Below are 5,793 nucleotides of genomic sequence, written 5' to 3' on the forward strand. Positions count from 1 at the left end.
GCTACTGTCCTACAAACCTCTGCACTTGGAGGCCCAACAACGTCTACAAGAAGAAGGTTGTGTAGTAGACATCAGTGCGCTTATGTGAGACTGGTTCTACCGACGTGCTTTGCACACAGGTGGCTGGCGGGTGTCAGTTTCTCCAACTTTAGTTGAACCGAGTGTGGCTACGCCCGGTCCTTGAGAAGGTTAAAACAGCACCAACTTGACGAACTATCGTTGTGGTTTTGATGCGTAGGTAAGAACAGTTCTTGCTCAGCCCGTAGCAGCCACGTAAAACTTGCAACAACAAAGTAGAGGACGTCTAACTTGTTTTTGCAGGCCATGTTGTGATGTGATATGGTCAAGACATGATGCTATATTTTATTGTATGAGATGATCATGTTTTGTAACCGAGTTATCGGCAACTGGCAGGAGCCATATGGTTGTCGCTTTATTGTATGCAATGCAATCGCCCTGTAATGCTTTACTTTATCACTAAGCGGTAGCAATAGTCGTAGAAGCAATAGTTGGCGAGACGACAACGATGCTACGATGGAGATCAAGGTGTCGCGCCGGTGACGATGGTGATCATGACGATGCTTCGGAGATGGAGATCACAAGCACAAGATGATGATGGCCATATCATATCACTTATATTGATTGCATGTGATGTTTATCCTTTATGCATCTTATTCTGCTTTGATTGACGGTAGCATTATAAGATGATCTCTCACTAAATTTCAAGATAAAAGTGTTCTCCCTAAGTATGCACCGTTGCCAAAGTTCGTCGTGCCGAGACACCACGTGATGATCGGGTGTGATAAGCTCTACGTTCATCTACAACGGGTGCAAGCCAGTTTTGCACACGCAGAATACTCAGGTTAAACTTGACGAGCCTAGCATATGCAGATATGGCCTCGGAACACTGAGACCGAAAGGTCGAGCGTGAATCATATAGAAGATATGATCAACATAGTGATGTTCACCATTGAAAACTACTCCATCTCACGTGATGATCGAACATGGTTTAGTTGGTTTGGATCACGTGATCACTTAGATGATTAGAGGGATGTCTATCTAAGTGGGAGTTCTTAAGTAATATGATTAATTGAACTTTAATTTATCATGAACTTAGTCTTGGTAGTATTAGCATATCTATGTTGTAGATCAATAGCTCGCGTTTAGCTCCCCTGTTTTATTTTTGATATGTTCCTAGAGAAAACTATGTTGAAAAATGTTAGTAGCAATTATGCGGATTGGATCCGTGATCTGAGGATTATCCTCATTGCTGCACAGAAGAATTATGTCCTTGATGCACCGCTAGGTGACAAACCGACTGCAGGAGCAAAAGCAGACGTTATGAACGTTTGGCAAGCTCGATATGATGACTACTTGATAGTTTAGTGCACCATGCTTTACGGCTTAGAATCGGGGCTTCAAAGACGTTTTTGAAACGCCACGGAGCATATGAGATGTTCCAAGAGTTGAAATTAGTATTTCAGACTCATGCCCATGTCGAAAGGCTTAAGACCTTTGACAAGTACTTTGCCTACAAGATGGAGGAGAATAGCTCAACTAGTGAGCATGTGTTCAGAATGTCTGAGTACTACAATCGCTTGAATCAAGTGGGAGTTAATCTTCCAGATAAGATAGTGATTGACAAAGTTCTCTAGTCATTATCACCAAGTTACTAGAACTTCGTGATGAACTATAATATGCAAGGGATAACGGAAACGATTCCCAAGCTCTTCATGATGCTAAAATCGACGAAGGTAGAAATCAAGAAAAGCATCAAGTGTTGATGGTTAAACAAGACCACTAGTTTCAAGAAAAGGGCAAAGGGAAGAAGGGGAACTTCAAGAAGAACGACAAGCAAGTTGCTGCTCAAGTGAAGAAGCCCAAGTCTGGACCTAAGCCTGAGACTAAGTGCTTCTACTGCAAAGGGACTGGTCACTGGAAGCGGAACTGCCCAAAGTGTTTGGCGGATAAAAAGGATGGCAAAGTGAATAAGCTATATTTGATATACATGTTATCAATGTGTACTTTACTAGTGTTTATAGCAACCCCTCGGTATTTGATACTGGTTCAGTTGCTAAGAGAAGTAACTCGAAACGGGAGTTGCAGAATGAACATAGACTAGTTAAGGGTGAAGTGACGATGTGTGTTGGAAGTGGTTCCAAGATTGATATGATCATCATCGCACACTACCTATACTTTCGGGATTAGTGTTGAACCTAAATAAATGTTATTTGAGGTTTGCGTTAAGCATGAATATGATTTGATCATGTTTATTGCAATACGTTTATTCATTTAAAATCAGAGAATAATTGTTATTCTATTTACATGAATAAAACCTTCGATGGTCATACACCCAATGAAAATAGTTCGTTGGATCTCGATCATAGTGATACACATATTCATAATATTGAAGCCAAAAGATGCAAAGTTATAATGATAATACAACTTATTTGTGGCACTGCCGTTTAGGTCATATTGGTGTAAAGCGCATGAAGAAACTCCATGTTGATGGGCTTTTGGAATCACTTGATTATGAATCACTTGATGCTTGCGAACCATGCCTCATGGGCAAGATGACTAAGACTCCGTTCTCCGGAACAATGGAGCAAGCAACAAACTTGTTGGAAATAATACATACTGATGTATACGGTCCGATGAGTGTTGAGGCTCGCGGCGGGTATCATTATTTTCTGACCTTCACAGATGATTTGAGCAGATATGGGTATATCTACTTGATGAAACATAAGTCTGAAACATTTGAAAAGTTCAAAGAATTTCAGAGTGAAGTGGAAAATCATCGTGACAAGAAAATAAATAAGTTTCTACGATCTGATCGCGGAGACGAATATTTGAGTTACGAGTTTGGTCTTCAATTAAAACAATGTGGAATAGTTTCACAAATTCGTGCCACCTGGAACACCACAGCATAATGGTGTGTCCGAACGACATAACCGTACTTTATTGGATATAGTGCAATCTATGATGTTTCTTACCGATTTACCACTATCATTTTGGGGTTATGCATTAGAGACAACTGCATTCACGTTAAAAAGGGCACAATCTGAATCCGTTGAGACGGCACTGTATGAACTTTGGTTTAGCAAGAAACCTAAGCTGTCGTTTCTTAAAGTTTGGGGTTGTGATGCTTATGTGAAAAAGTTTCATCCTGATAAGCTCAAACCCAAATAGGAGAAATGTGTTTTCATAGGATACCCAAAGGAGACAATTGGGTACACCTTCTATCACAGATCCGAAGGCAAGACATTCGTTGCTAAGAATGATCCTTTCTAGAGAAGGAGTTTCTCTCGAAAGAAGTGAGTGGGAGGAAAGTAGAACTTGATGAGGTAACTGTACCTCTCCCTTATTGGAAAGTAGTTCATCACAGAAATCTGTTCCTGTGACTCCTACACCAATTAGTGAGGAAGCTAATGATGATGATCATGTAACTTCAGATCAAGTTACTACCGAACCTCGTAGGTCAACCAGAGTGAGATCCGCACCAGAGTGGTACGGTAATCCTGTTCTGGAGGTCATGTTACTTGACCATGACGAACCTACGAACTATGAGGAAGCGATGATGAGCCCAGATTCCGCGAAATGGATTGAGGCCATGAAATCTGAGATGGGATCCATGTATGAGAACAAAGTGTGGACTTTGGTTGACTTGCCCGATGATCGGCAAGCCATAGAAAATAAATGGATCTTCAAGAGGAAGACGGACGCTGGTAGTAGTGTTACTATCTACAAAGCTCGAATTGTCGCAAAAAAATGTTTTTTACAAGTTCAAGATGTTGAATACAATGAGATTTTCTCACTTGTATCGATCCTTAAGTCTGTCCGAATCATGTTAGCAATTGCCGCATTTTATGAAATCTGGCAAATGGATAACAAAACTGCATTCCTTAATGGATTTATTAAAGAAGAGTTGTATATGATGCAACCAGAAGGTTTTGTCAATCCTAAAGGTGCTAACAAAATATGCAAGCTCCAGCGATCCATCTATGGACTGGTGCAAGCATCTCGGAGTTGGAATATATGCTTTGATAAGTTGATCAAACCATATAGTTTTATACAGACTTACGGTGAAGCCTGTATTTACAAGAAAGTGAGTGGGAGCACTACAGCCTTTCTGATAAGTATATGTGAATGACATATTGTTGATCAGAAATGATGTAGAATTTTCTGGAAAGCATAAAGGAGTATTTGAAAGAAGTTCTTCAAAGAAGACCTCGGTGAAGCTACTTACATATTGAGCATCAAAATCTATAGAGATAGATCAAGACGTTTGATAAGATTTTCAATGAGAATATACCTTGACAAGTTTTTGAATTAGTTCAAGATGGAACAGTCAAAGAAGGAGTTCTTGCCTGTGTTTCAAGGTGTGAAGTTGAGTGAAGACTCAAAACCCGACCACGGCAGAAAATAGAAAGAGAATGAAAAGTCATTCCCTATGCCTCAGTCATAGGTTCTATAAAGTATGCTATGCTGTGTACCAGACCTATTGTGTACCTCACCAACAGTTTGGCAAGGGAGTACAATAGTGATATAGGAGTAGATCACTGGACAGCGGTCAAAATTATCCTTAGTGGAATAAGGATATGTTTTCTCGATTATGGAGGTGACAAAAGGTTCGTCGTAAAAGGTTACGTCAATGCAAGTTTTGACACTGATCCAGATGACTCTAAGTCTCAATCTGGACACATATTGAAAGTCGGAGCAATTAGCTAGAGTAGCTCCGTGCAGAGCATTTTTGACATAGAAATTTGCAAAATACATACGGATCTGAATGTGGCAGACCCATAGACTAAACTTCTCTCACAAGCAAAACATGACCACACCTTAGTACTCTTTAGGTGTCAATCACATAGCGATGTGAACTAGATTATTGACTCTAGTAAACCCTTTGGGTGTTGGTCACATGACGATGTGAACTATGGGTGTTAATCACATGGTGATGTGAACTACTGGTGTTAAATCACATGGCGATGTGAACTAGATTATTGACTCTAGTGCAAGTGGGAGACTGAAGGAAATATGCCCTAGGGGCAATAATAAAGTTATTATTTATTTCCTTATTTCATGATAAATGTTTATTGTTCATGCTATAATTGTATTAACCGAAAACTTGATACATGTGTGAATACATAGACAAACATAGTGTCACTAGTATGCTTCTACTTGACTAGCTCGTTGAATCAAAGATGGTTATGTTTCCTGGCCATAGACATGAGTTGTCATCTGATTAACGGGATCACATCATTAGGAGAATGATGTGATTGACTTGACCCATTCCGTTAGCTTAGCACTTGATCGTTTAGTATGTTGCTATTTCTTTCTTCATGACTTATACATGTTCCTATGACTATGAGATTATGCAACTCCCGTTTACCGGAGGAACACTTTGTATGCTACCAAACGTCACAACGTAACTGGGTGATTATAAAGGTGCTCTACAGGTGTCTCTGAAGGTACTTGTTGGGTTGGCGTATTTCGAGATTAGGATTTGTCACTCCGATTGTCGGAGAGGTATCTCTCGGCGCACTCGGTAATGCACATCACTATAAGCCTTGCAAGCATTGTAACTAATGAGTTAGTTGCGAGATGATGTATTACGAAACGAGTAAAGAGACTTGCCGGTAACGAGATTGAACTAGGTATTGAGATACCGACGATCGAATCTCGGGCAAGTAACATATCGATGACAAAGGGAACAACGTATGTTGTTATGCGGTTTGACCGATAAAGATCTTCGTAGAATATGTAGGAGCCAATATGAGCATCCAGGTTCCGCTA

Source organism: Aegilops tauschii, chromosome 4 (genome assembly GCF_002575655.3).
Source record: "Aegilops tauschii subsp. strangulata cultivar AL8/78 chromosome 4, Aet v6.0, whole genome shotgun sequence".
Classification (NCBI taxonomy): domain Eukaryota; kingdom Viridiplantae; phylum Streptophyta; class Magnoliopsida; order Poales; family Poaceae; genus Aegilops; species Aegilops tauschii.